Source organism: Equus caballus, chromosome 18 (genome assembly GCF_041296265.1).
Source record: "Equus caballus isolate H_3958 breed thoroughbred chromosome 18, TB-T2T, whole genome shotgun sequence".
NCBI lineage: Eukaryota > Metazoa > Chordata > Mammalia > Perissodactyla > Equidae > Equus > Equus caballus.
This window is the reverse complement of record NC_091701.1, coordinates 37868635-37882721: the sequence shown is the minus strand read 5'-3', so window position 1 is coordinate 37882721 and position 14087 is coordinate 37868635. Positions and strand designations below refer to the sequence as shown.

General features: G+C 38.4%; 1 long non-coding RNA gene across 1 annotated transcript; it reads right to left on the bottom strand.

Annotated features, from left to right (window-relative positions):
- Positions 1-5810: 5810 nt before the first annotated feature.
- On the bottom strand, positions 5811-9509 carry LOC138918715 (uncharacterized). Its single transcript, XR_011428416.1, has 2 exons — positions 9051-9509; positions 5811-6270 (listed from the first exon to the last, which is right to left on the bottom strand). It is a non-coding gene; the product is annotated as an uncharacterized lncRNA (long non-coding RNA).
- Between the last annotated feature and the right edge of the window lie 4578 nt (positions 9510-14087).

The following is a 14087-nucleotide window of genomic DNA, read 5'->3' as shown; positions in this document are numbered from 1 at the left end:
AATTTTTAAGTCCTTCTCAAGCCAGCCACATTTCTGCTTCTGAATTTGTTGTCTTGGCCTGCACTATGACTTTCCCAGATCTTCCCTTCATTGCCTCTTGCAATTTAACATTAAGGTTTCAAATTAAATGTGAATTTTTTTTATGTTATCTTCCTTAAACTTTCAGTTTAAAGTAGGATTTGTTACCTTCTACCTCCTATTCCCTGTTATTCTCTATCTCAGCACCCCATCCTCTCATTACTCTAACACAAATGATAATTATTTTATTTGTTTGCTCTCTTGTTTTTGTTTTACTGCTGTTTCCCCCAAGTGACTATAAGTTACAAGAAGGCAGGGTCCTTATCTGTCTTGTTCACCTTTGCATGACACATAATATGGATTCAATAAGTCTGTGCAGAGTGAATGAATGGACATTGAAGATAAATAGAGTTAAGAAGGAACAAAACTGAGATGTATGTTTAGACCTATATTTGACTTCAAAAATCAATTGTCTATAATTTCCCACAAACATCAGAGCATCCCTGCAATTTTTCTTGACTGTATATTTACTGTGAACCAGCACCCATGGCCAAAAAGTTAAAGTAGAGAAGTGGGTCCAGGACCAGGGAGGTGAAAGCTTGAGTGCGTTATGCTCTCATTAGACAATTCCATTTAGGTGATATATATACACACACACATAGCTTCACCTCAGTGTTTTATGTTTTTCACTAAGGTATCATTTGTATTCAAGAAAATTCACCCATTTTAAGCATAGTTTGATATGCCTTAGTGGTTGTATGAAATCATGTAAACACCACCACTATCAAGATACGGAACAGTTAGGGTGATATTTGAAAAGGGAATGTCAGTTACTTGAAGTGTATGTGGAAGAAGATCAATATTATGGAGTGACTAGAACTTATGCACGATGGAGACTTATGGAAGGAATTTGACATGTTTTGACTTGCAGAAAATGCAGGAGTGAAACATGACAACATTCTTCACATATTTGAAGGACCATCACTTGAAAAAAGGGATGAAATGACTTCTCTGGGTCCTTAAGGAGCAGAAAAAGGACCAATATATGAAGATTACAGATGGATCAGTTTTAGTTTAACTATGGGGAAGAAGTTTTAGGAATTGGTGCATTACATAGTAATAAGCTCCCCATAGTCACTAGTTCTTAACCAAGAGTTAAATATGTCAGGCATTTCACAGCAAAATTTCCCAAATTGGATGGCAGTTAGAGAGGACGATCTCTAAGCTGACTCTTGTGAAATATTTGTTGAATGAATGAGATCAATGAGGGCTCAGAGAGGCAGGTGGTGGAATACTCACAGAAGTGGGATTTGAGTTGAAGTAGGGAGGCTTTGGGGGTTTCAGTTAGGGACAAAGGAAGGAAGAAAGGTAGGTAGAAGTAATATTTAGCAGAAAAAGCATTAGAAAGGGAAAGATATGCAACCATACATTTCCAATCAGGTTGGATTGTTCTAAAGAACCACTTGGATTGTATGGATCACAGAGCACTGAAATAGGAAGAAAAAGAGTACATGCTAACATTGCGTTCCTTATCCTCTTCTTTGTTCCTTAAACGTAAGAGAAGAAAGATTTTTATCTACTTGTACAAACTCCCTGGTCTCTTAAGCAGGACTAATGATCTTAAATTTACAAATAGCATGCAGCTACAAACAAATATGTATTTTTCATTTAAAAACACCATGTAGGTTTGCTTTTCTTTCAGGTGGATAATGGGCCTTTTTTCCTCATAGTTCAGCTGACAAAGAATTGGTAGATTTTCTCCATAATTTGATATTACCCTAAATTCAAAAGCAAACCCAAGTGCCATCAGTGGTTATAAGCTGTGATGTGTTTGAAAATGGAAATTTGACCACTACAAATAGCAAAATCTTCATTTCCATTAGAGTTTTATGAACTGTCTGGTTGCTGATCAGGATAAAACATACACTATTCTGGAGCCTGCTATGATGCACCAGGCAAGATGATGAAAACAAAGACAACTATTTCTACTAGAAATAGCATATTTCATTAAGCATTTCATGTGTGAATATAGCCACATTGGTACACATTGCCTTTTGTTGGATTTATACCTTCAAACTTATAGAGAAGTCTATTTTAACTAAGGAGATTTACCTCTGGACATCTTTCTTGTGTATATCTCTTAATTATGCATTTAAAATACAATATTTTATAAACCACCACCATTCAATAACCAGTCAATTAATTTAGTAATCATCTTCCCCATCAACTCACAAGAGACTACCCATTAAAAAAACAAAGATAAATTATTCCTTATTACTTTAGAAAAGGAAAATAAGAATAAAGGTCAAATAAATTATTTTTATAGGATTAAACAAAGGTAAAAAGCAAAGTTTAATAGATCTTTCAGAATTGACTGGGTGGTAAAATATTTTATTAGAAAAAGAAGGATCTAAATATGGTTTTGAAAAGTAATCAGACAAATTGAAAGAGACAATTAAAAAATGATGAAAATATAATTGCAAAGTTATGGTTCTTAATCTTCAAGCTAGTAATGGTTCTAGACAAGATCTAGGCTATTTTGTTTTTCTTATTGCGATAAAAACAATGTAGGTAGAAAGTAGAAAGTTTTGGGCTTTTGTTGTTTTTGAGGGAACTGACAACAAATATTCCTGAGTGGAATAGAAGTGTTTGCCCAGTCTTTTGGCATAAATGAACATTCTCAAAATGAGTTTACTGAAACATTTCTCCTTTTGTATAGTTCAGAAATATAGGCTTGAAAGGGCGGGATCTTCCTTTCTCTAGATGCAAAATCTTCATCTATTTCCTTCTTGGATGTAGGAGCAGCCCCTTGGTCATCCTTGTTGTCTGGGAATGGATTATCTGGATGTTGGTCATCCAGGCTTGCTGGTGGTTTTGTGCTATTATGGTAGATTGAAAAATCTTCACATCTGTGTAATCCCTGATGCTTTTTCCTATGCAGTAGACTTATAATATGCCCATTTTGGGCATATTTGGAGCTTGAATCTACCACTTTTTAGCTATGTTACTTTGGACGAGTTACTTGACTGTTCTGAGCTTCAAGCTTTCCCCATGAAATAGATTAATAGTGCTCACTTTAGAAGGATTGATGTGAAGATTACAGAGAATGCATGTAAAGCACATACTGTAGTGTCAGGTTTAGAACACGCGAAATAAAGTTCAACCATTATATTTATTATTAGAGGAGATATAATTAGAAGATTATCATCATGTTTGAAAGGAAGGAATGTGACTCCTTTGTTGGTTATTTGGTCAAAACTGACAGGTACCAGATTCCACTATATTGGGGAATTCTGTACTCTTGGCTCCAAATGTATTCGTCTTCAGTCATTTAGCAATCATCTGTTAAATACCCACTATGTTTCGAGCACTACTCTGAATCCGAAGCACACAAAGGTGACTAGAATAGAGTTTAATCCAACTCTCCATGTGCTCCCATACCAGTGGGAGAGAAAGAGTCATAAACATACAATAATACATTAATGTATTTGTGAAGGTACAGACAAGGTCTGTGCGAGCCTAAGGAGCAAAGATTGAAATCTTTTTAGAAAAATCAGGGGAATTTCTAAGCAGAGCTGAGATTTGAGTTGAATTTTAAAAGATGAGAAGCAGTCTGCTAGCCAGACATGGTGGAGAAGGACATTCCTGGAAAAGAGTCCAGCCTATGCAAAGGCGGAAAGTCGAGAGAGAGCATAGCATGGGAGAGGGCATGCACATGGCCGAGCACAATTGTTATCACATGGTGAGAGGAGTAGAAAATGACGTTTAAAAAGTAGATAGAGATCTTGATATCATTCCATGTAAACAGGGGTGGCCCTGGAAAATGGTAAACAGGAATCAGATACCAGACTTGCATTTTACAAAGATCCCCTGGCGTCAGTGTTGAGTATGTAGCTGATGGATGGGAAGTAGACGCAGGGAGACCAGTTGGAAGTCATGAGAATGCTTCACTTGTAAAACCTACTCCTAATAGTTTAGTATTGCAAAGATTGTTAATCCAATATACTTAGCTTTTACACATTACCACTGTGTGTAACTGCTTGTTAACGAAAATGGTCACTATTGCTTCAAAAAAATTTTTTTATGTCTTCCCCTGAAACGTTTTATTCTACATAGCAAAAATAAATGTGCAAGGTGATTTGAAGAGTCAAATATAGCTGTAATTTTGTGTCTATTTAAGTTTTCCCCCCAAGAGACTTCTTTGCTATTTGTAGAATTATATTATGCAAATGTGTGTGGGATATATGCATTTTTAAATAATAAAACAAATATTCATATGCCCAAAACCTAGTTTAAGAAATAAAGTTTGCTAATACCTTTTAAAACCCATTTGTGTGCATTCTCCATCACATTCTCTCCCTGCCCCATTGTCTGGAATTTTGTACATCTCTGTCTTTATTTTCCATCAGAACTTTGTAGTCTTGTAATTTCTTTGTTTAAGCTCTTTCCCCTACCCCCCTGCCAACCTAAAACAGGATTAAGATTTGTAGTGTCACCCTGTGTCTGAGTGACATACACGAGAATATTCCCCAGTTGGTATTATAGCACGGAGTTGGTGAGGTGAAAGCACATTTTATGTTAGCACAGACTGAAAAATACTTCGAGCACTGGAATGCACATATGTTATCTTTGAAATCCTGCCAAATCATACAAGAATGTAAAGAAATATGAAAACCACCATATAGAAGGAGATATCGTCATTAAGATCGTACGTTCTTTGGTGTCAGTCATTCCTATTTCCTTTGAAACAATTGTGACTATATTAATTACTACTCAAAGATTTAAAATACACTTTCCTAGGTCAATAATAATTATTTTCTAAGTCCTCTTTGACATTTTACATAAAATAGTTCCTGTAATGTCCTTTAGACAGTGCCAAGCACAGAACAAGTACTCAACAAATGGTAGCCCACAGTGTTGTCGTTGCTATTGTTATTTTTTACCACCTCTTTTCCTCCAGCAACATCCTACTATTCTATTGAAAGAAATACAGTGGTGAAAGATGTTACTGTATAATTCGGGGAAATCTTGCTACATTAATAGAAATACACTACTTTCAATATTTTGATATCTTGCGTACAGGTGGGAATTGAATTTTTGTGCAACCTTTCTCTCTTTCCATTTCCATCATTGTAACCATCCCTTATCAGAACATCCTTTTCATATTATTTAAAACATGAAAGCAGCAGTGATAGACATTACTTACGCTCATCAATACTTCTTTTCTTCCTGAGCCCACTGAGTCAGCTCTGGCCTAGTTTTAGGTGGGGCCACATGACTGATTCTGGCCCCTGAAATGTGTCAGTTGTGGTGGAGGCAATGAAAAACCTTTGCAAGATTCTCCAGTCTCTATTCTTTCAGCAGTAATTATGTAAATTGTTTGTTGAGAGGGTGGAGCCACAAGATTGAAACACCTTAGGCTGTAATGTTGCCACGCAGAGGACAACTGCCCAGGAGGGTGACCTAACCTATAGCATACTTTGCATGAACTAGAAATAAATTATAGATGTTAAGCCACTGAGATTTTGAAGTTGTTTGTTACCTAGTCTGTCTTGGCTAATACAAAGTACTACTTTATTTTTCATGCACGACTAATACTGGCATTCTTGTCTTAAAGAAAAAGAGCATATTATTCATTTTAATGGACTATCACCGTGCTTGTACTGAAAGGATGGAAACTTAGGAGATAAATATTTATTGCTATCGGAGTTCACCTGCTTTTATTCAGTATTCTAATGGTTGCTTCCAGGTATTTAAGTACGTATAATAAACTGACCATAACATTTTACCAATTTAACATATAATACTGATCATCACATAAGAATTTATTGCAGGCATTAATGTTGGCTATGAATATACATAGACAAACATATTAATCTCTAATCCTTTTGACATCACAAATAAAGTCATTTAGATGATGAAGATCTTGCTATTATGAGAATAGGACCTCATTTTGTAACTAACATAAAACTCAACCAGGTTAGTTTGTGGATATAAGATTGTTGTGGGTGGAAAAGTCTTTATCCAGGACTGAACAAGCCACAACAAATGCTGAGTGGACAGAGCGTGTGTCAGGCAATTTAGACTAAGTTATGCTGAAGAAACAAATAGCTTCAAAACAAGTGGCTTACAACAAATTTGCTACTCCTTTGTACTACATATCCATTCTGGGTTGGTTGTGGCTCTGCTCTGAGTCATCTTCATTCTGGGATCTAGGCTGAAGGAGCAGCTGCTCCCTGGGACATTGCTGATCTGTGGCAGGGAAAAGAGAATATTAGAATTAAATGATCGCCTTTCTTAGAAGTCATACTTATCCTTCCTCACATTCCACCAGACAAAGAAAATTATATGGTCAAATCCAATGTTAATGGGGCAGAGATAGATAACTCTCCCACAAAAAAGGGCAACAAGTATTTTGAACAGTAGTACAATCTAGCCCAAGGTTAAGCAGGAATTTGTGAGGCTAGGGGTAGGATCAGAAAGGTAAGTCTTTTGGCATTTCCAAGAGCACATGGTCAGGGTCAGCAATGCTTATAGCAAATTGGATAGTTGAGAAGCAATGATGAGCATAATCAAGGAAGTCTGTTTGAGACCCTAATCTCTATCCCACACTGAAATCAGAAAATGGGAAGTCCATAAAAGTAGGACAACAAGAAAAAATACCAGATGACATTGACAAGATTAAGACCAGAAAATTTGAGGTAGATTTCCAGCTTAAAGTCAGAACTTAAATTTTTTGTTAAACTTTGTATGTATAAAATTTCAAATATATTCGCAAATAGAATAACAATGAACCCCTTATACACATATCATTCATAGTCAGCAATTAAAGTATGGCTAATTTCATTTCATTGCTCTCATTCACAAAATCCTGGTCAGATTACCTTGGATCAGTTACTAAACAACATTGCCAAGACGTTGGGGTAGATTTTATTTTCAGAAAAGACCATGATACTTTCTGTTCTACAACTCAATGAGTAGAATGTGGTAGAAGTGAGTTGAGATCTAGCTCATGAAAAGAGATATGCCTGACTTTCTCTTTCTCTCTCTCTCAAGATTCTTGCCTTGGGACCTCTGAGCTGGCATATAAATCTGTCTACCCTGAAGCTATCAAGCTGGAGAGACCACATGGAGATAGAGTGAGGTACCCAAGTTGTCCCAGCTGCTCCACCTCTCAGCTGTTCAAGTCTTTCTATTCAGGCATCAACTTGTAAATGTGTGAACCTTCCAATCCTTCTAGCCCCCATGCTTTGAGCCACTGGAGCTGACACTAGGTGGAGTAGAGTAAGTAGTCCCAACCAAAAATAAATATTGTGTTGTTTCAAGCCACTAGGTTTTGAGGTAGTTTGTTACACTGCAATTGATAAGAGCCATCAGGGAATTCAGTTCAGTTTACTTCAGCAGGTATTTAAAGATTTCTTGCTATGTGTCAGGCATTGTAGAAGGTTACAGAGATTCAAAAGTAAATAAGACATCTTCCTGCCATCATGTAACTTATAGTTTAACAAAATTGAATGTGAGTCATGATTTTCAATGCTCTATTAAATAGAGTGTCTTAATTAAAATATCCACCATTTATTATATGTGTATCATATTGCCAGACATTATACTAGATGTTTTATATAATTACTTCACTAATCCTGAAATAAATCCCATGAAATAAGCATTAGGGGCTTCACTTTGTACTTGAACACAGTGAAATTCAGAGAAAAAATGTAAATTGCTCAAGGTAACCAAGTAAGTAACTGGTAGAGCAGAGTTTCTATGCAGATATGCCTGACTGTTGTGAACACATATTGTTGTTATGTTGTTTTTCTATAATAGGTAGACCTTTCAAATATTTCAAAGAATTTATTTCAGTTGAAGAGGGCATGGTTTACTCATTTCCAAGTTAATTCTACCCTAGATCCTAAATGACATTCAAACTAGACTCTTTCTTGGTCCACAGTGGCTGCGAGAGCTAATGGGGTCCTCAGCAGCCCCTCAAGTTCCAGCTGGTAGAGACCAGGGTAGGGACTGATGGTGTCAGGAGCCAGTGCTGTGCACATACTCAGCTGCAGGGTCCAGCTGCAGGAGCCTGTGTACTGGTAGGGGTCAATTGCAGATACACGTGTGGTCGTCAGGGCCAGAGTTATCAGTAAGAACCTATTCCACCTGTGGGTGCATTGACAGCTGTGTGGGCCCTGGCTGTCCCTGTGTATTCCAGTGGCTGCAGAATCACACCACAGGTACACGCGCAGCAGTGGAAGCTGGTGATGGGAGTTGGGCTGGCTGGGTGCATGTGCATAGCAGGAGGGGCCAGTTGCAAACGATCCTAGCAGTGTAGGTCAGTGACAGGAGAGTCCAAAGCTGGTCCCACAGGCAACTGTGGGGGCCCTGGCTGTCAAAATGCACTACTGTTGCTACAGCGTCTGGCCATGCATGCATGGCAGTGAGGTCAGTGTCAGAAGTCAGGCCAGGGGCATTCAGATGCACAACTGGAGGGGCTGGCTGCAGGTGAACCCAGTGGTACAGGCCAGGGACAGGAGGTAGGGCCAATTCCAGGTCTATAAGCAACTCAGGGGCCTTGGCTATTGGCTGCAGGGTCTTGTCAGACAGGAGGCATACAGGGTCATAGCTTGGGGTGTGGGAGGGCTAGCTGCAGGTGACCCCAGCCATGCATGCCAGGGACATAAGAGAGGACCATATCTGGTCCCATGAGCAGCCATGGGGGCCTTGGCTGTCGGTGTGCACTTCCATGTCTACAGGCCTTGACATGGGGGCACTCACACAGTAGTGGAGGCTGGTAAACAGCATCAGGCAGGCCATATGCAGGTTACAGCTGGAGTGGTTTGTCCCAAGTGCAAGCACAGCGGTGAGGAGTCTATCAAAGGGATCTAGGCTGTTGTCTTGCCCTCGCAGAGGCACAGAGGCCTGGGCTGGCTCCTGATGCAGATCCTGGTCCAGTGAGGGTGGAGTGGGTGAAAAGGCTGAGGGAGGGAGCAGGGAGGGACTCAGGCAGCTGGTGGGCTGGTGTTTGCAAGTGTAAATACCTGTGGGCAAAACCTGGTGAAATTTTCAGGAGGTCCATGAGAGCTCTTGGTTTCCTCAGTGATGAAAGCTGCTGGGGTCCGGCTGTGAACCGTGGTGGCTCCTGCTGAGCACGGCTGACACTGATAGCCCCTGCTCTTCTTCCTTTTCCTTAGCCAGCTCTGTAAGTCTCAGCTTTGCCTATCTCTGGATAGGGGAAACCAAAGCAGGTCCTTCAGGTGGTGCCCCGAAAGGCTGGAGAAGTTGGTCACTCACCCTGTTCTCCCTTTCCTGGTAAGAAGAACTCTTTCCAGCTGGGACATTCCCTCTTGGCGCTGAACAGTGTGAGCCTGGAAGATGGCATGATTTAGGCAAAATGAAGCTGTTCTTCCTTCCTTTTTGGTTCAGTAAGTCTCAGGGTTTTTTTGTTTCACTGTGTTGCTGAGGTTTCTTTAAGTGAACTCTTAAGCTCTCCCTGGGCTATTTTGGTTCTTGGATAGCTGTCTAATTGTTGATCTTTGTGGTCACGAGGCTCGGGTCTCCTACTCTGCCATTGCTTCTATTTTGAAATGCTTTTCTTCATTTGGCTTCGGGGATACTAAAATATCATGTTTCCTACTTCACTGGCCTTTCCTTCCCTGTCTCCTTTCTTTGCTTCCTCTGCTCCACCTTTATTACTGGAGGGCTCTTGGGGCCCGATTCTGCTCCTTTTTACCTTGTCTATCTATATTACCTCCTTAGGTGAGCTCTTGTAGTCTCAGGCTCCAGTGAATCTCAAATTTATCTCCAGTGTTAACTTGGCCTTCTTATAGGCATGAATCTAAGACTCTATAAGTCAAAGTGCAACCAAAGCAAAACTTTTATTCTCCTCCCCCCAAAGAACAGGTTCCTGACCTAGTCTTCCTTGAGTAAAAAGACCCACATCTACTTGTTGATCACCAAAAATCTTGGAATTATCCTTTATTCCTCTCTTTCTATTAATTCTGTTCTCATCTCTTCTGTAAGTATGTCCTGTAAATGCTACTTCCAAAATACAATCCAAATCCATCCAATTCTTTCCATTTCTACTACCTCTTCCCTGGTTCAAGCCATCATCTTCTCTTGTTTGAACTACTGCAATAATCAACTAACAAGCCTCTTGTTTAAACCCTGATTCTCAATTCTCCCCATTGAAGCCTGAGAGAGCTCTGAAAATCCTACAGTGTACACACATTTCTAGGCTTAAGAACTTCCAGGAACTTCTAATGGAACTGAGCTTATTTTTGCCTTTTGACCTTTTCACCAGCTCTTCCCTTTACTTGAAATGTTCTTCCCATAGATTTTATCATGATTAGCTCCTTTGTGTCATTCAGATCTTTGCAAAAATATCACATCCTCAGAGAGAGCTTCTTAAATCCTCAGTCTAAATTTGCATTCACTATCACGTTGCACTCTTAATTTTCTGCCAAATACTTATAACTACCTGAGAATCTTCTTGGTTATTGTTTGGTGATTTTCTGACACTTGTAGTGTAAGCTTCCTGATAACAGTGACATTCTGTGCTTCTTTTCCCCATGTCTGAGAATCTATATCTATTGTTGTCACATAGTAGACGCTCAATACATATTTTTCAAAAAGAAAAACAATGGTCCTCATCAGCAGACACATACAAAAATTATGAAATAATTTAGGAATAAATTTGCCCTATCTACATTAACAATCAACATCTGGGGATTCACAATCTAAAAACTCATGCTGTAGAATGAAAAACAGCCACTAAGTTCTGTTTACTTAAATTGCTGTGAAGTGGCAAGAAGCTAGAAAAAAATGCATCAAGAGAAGAAGCCCATCAGTTAGAAGACTGGCAGAAAAAAATCAATGTGGCCTCAAGTTCCGAACTAAGGTAGAAGTCTGCCAAAGATCTGGACCTGTTGTGTGAAGCACATAGACAAATTTTATTAGTAACATTTATGAGTCACAAATAGCAGTGAATAGAAAGGCAAGAAACTAACCACAAGGTCAAATGTTATCACTGAAGACAAGTTCATAGCTATCCTGTCATACTAGAGAGGCAATGGGAAGTGACAGTGTGACATCATAAGAAGTACGTTATGTTGAGCTCAAGAAGAAAGCAAGATCAGTAGAAGATGTTATACAAATAGCAAACAGATCACAATAGAAGGAGAACTGCCGTTCTTGGCATTCAGGATTAGATTGTGCGTTTTGCTAGGCAATTTTATGGAATTAAATCCTCTGTTCCCAAATAGGGGCAGCGGGCAATTCAACAAAGATTTTCAGTAGTGCATTATGGAAGCAGAGAAGAAGGGACATCCAAGTGGTTAATTTGGCCAAATTGTTCAATATGTTTGGTGTCAGGTGCTCAGTTGCAGTCAGACTCCTGAAATTTACAGTTCATCCATATGAAGCATTTAGGAATTGGTTAAGAGCTCAGCTTGTTAAACATATTTTTTTGTCTATGGATTATTTTTTACTCTAAACCTGTTGGATCGTTGCATAAAGAAAGTAAGATTTTGCTTTAAGTAACGTGAACTCCATTCCTTCCACACCAATGTTGTGATGACTAAGACTTGCCACCTTTACTTAGTAATGTGGCCCACTCTTGAGACAAAAACTTCAATAGAAAAGATGAGGAAAACAATAAAAAACCAAAACTCATCAACACTCTTCAAATAAGTCGTCAATCTTTAATATGAATAAACAGAACAGTTCTCACAGTAATCAGATGGTTCTTGACTGTCGGGGCCTGATTAGCATTGCAAAGGATGGAGTAGAGAGAAGGGGTTTGTGCATGCAGGGAATAGAGTTCAGAGAGTCTGAGGAGAGGAAAGGATTATACTTAATAATGGATATATTTTTGAACCCCTTAGGAATGTTTTGTTGCCTTGTGACTGCAGAGCACTGTGAGATTTTGCTGCACTGTGTTTCCCTAGGGTCTTATCATTAGATGGTTACCTAATTAGCACACAGCATATTCTTGCCTATGTTCTATTTGCACTGCAGATGCTTTCATTTCATACATCATTCACAACCTGCAGCAATTACAAAGTGGTAAATGACCTTATGCGATAATTACACTAATAGATCTGTATTGTTTCATTTGGAGAAGACTGTGTGGAGAAATGAGGTGTCTGACATGTACAGAGAGTGGTTGCAATTATGTTCTTTCTTTAAATCGGAACATAAAGCAAGCAAAAAGATAACTTTTGATCATAAAAGTTGCATCATATACCCAATCTGATGAAATCCTTAAAATGAATATGAACTTGCTGCCAGTATCTCAAAGTTGTACTTTTATTTTGATTTATCAACTAGAACTGATATTTTAATAAATCAGTAGTATCCTGGACTATTAAAATCCAGAAAAGAGAGAACGATTATTTTCCCCTAAACTTCTCAAATACCAGTCTTGCACTAATAGCTGTAAAAATCCAAGAATAAGCTATGATCCTAATCTTTAAAGTGGTTGCAATGCAAACCAGTAGCAATTTTCAAAGGAAATGTACACTCGTAAGAGATGAATGCCAGTGTAGAAGAAAACAGGCAAAAATAAATTGTCTGTGCTGGTTTCTTACCTCCCCTCCTTGCTTCCATACAATGAAGCATCTTAGGAAGTTGTATTGAGATGATTTCTAGAAAAGATTTGTGTCTTCTAAATACTAATTAGATACTCCAATATTTTTATAGTTAAGTATATACCTAGAATTTCTTTGTTAACTTGACTTTATATCATTGTCTTTTAAACTTTGTCCACAGAAATAATCTCTACCCATACTTTCTGGATCTATTGCTGTTGTGTGTGAAAACACTTACTCTATGATATATTAATTAAAATGGAGTTTTATCAACTAATTCAATTGAATAATTTTAGAAAAACTTCTATACAAACCTAATCTTCAGAAAATATAAACCATCTTTACTGATGAAATTCACAAAGTATTGACTCATTCTCAATTTTTCTTTGTACTGACCAGAAGCTTAAACGTAAGTGAAGCACCATAGTATCTTTTCTGTAGCTTAAGTAATTGTCAGTGGGTGAAACAAGAATTAAAATGATACATGTGATAGAGTGAAGAAAACACTAGCTTTATAGTTAGAAAAGATGTGTTCTAGTGCTTGTATAGCTAATGTATAAGGGAATTTGAAATAATTAAACAAGAAAAGCTTTTAGCTATACTTGTAGTGATATTCCTCCAACAGTTTCATCATACTCATGATCGGCTCATTGGAAGTCTATGTTACTGGCTTAGCTCTCAACCTGGAAGTTACTTGTGCAACAGAGGCAAGAATGTAAGATTGATCGGAGATTAACAACAGCTCTTTGTGGTTGAAATAAAAGAGGAAAAGTGAAGAAGAAAGGTAGGTAAGAAAGCTGGAAAGGAAGGGAGGAAGGAAGGAAAGAAGGAAAAAAAGAGAAAAGAAATAAAAGATGGCCTTTTAAAATGTATGCATTACTTGTAAAGGCACTCATATTTCAGAATTGTAAAAATGTGAAAAAATAAATACATGATTTAAGGGATTAAAAATTACTTCCCTGGCTATAGCACACACACACTCTTGCCCTGCAAGTATAAGCTCAGACAGTGGCTTCACTAATGGCATTGGACAGTCATTTAATTTATTTGAACTTACAGTTTCTTCACTTAAAGTCAGTTGGGAGTGTGGGGGATTGGAATTGGCCACCCCAAGATCTGTCTCTTTGGCATGAGGATTATTTTGGGCTAGTTACTTTTAAAAACTGCAGACGAGAGAAACTCTGGAAAGTAGAATTTACTTACCCTTTGTAAGAGACATTTACATTTGTAAAGGAAATCTCCATCTGTAAGAGCGTCTCCTTCTCTGTATCAGGAAGAAGGGAGGGATGACCTTATCTCTAGAAACTCTTATCATCGGGGAAGGCAAGGACTTCAATCAGCATAATAATCTTACTCTTGCTTACTGTGCTTGTCTGGGAATCTCCCACAACTGACTCCCCCAACCCCCAACAACCTCCTTTGTAGCTGAAGATGGTATTTAAGATGAGAACCTCTGCCATTTTGGCGAGTCACTCAGTTTTCCTGAGT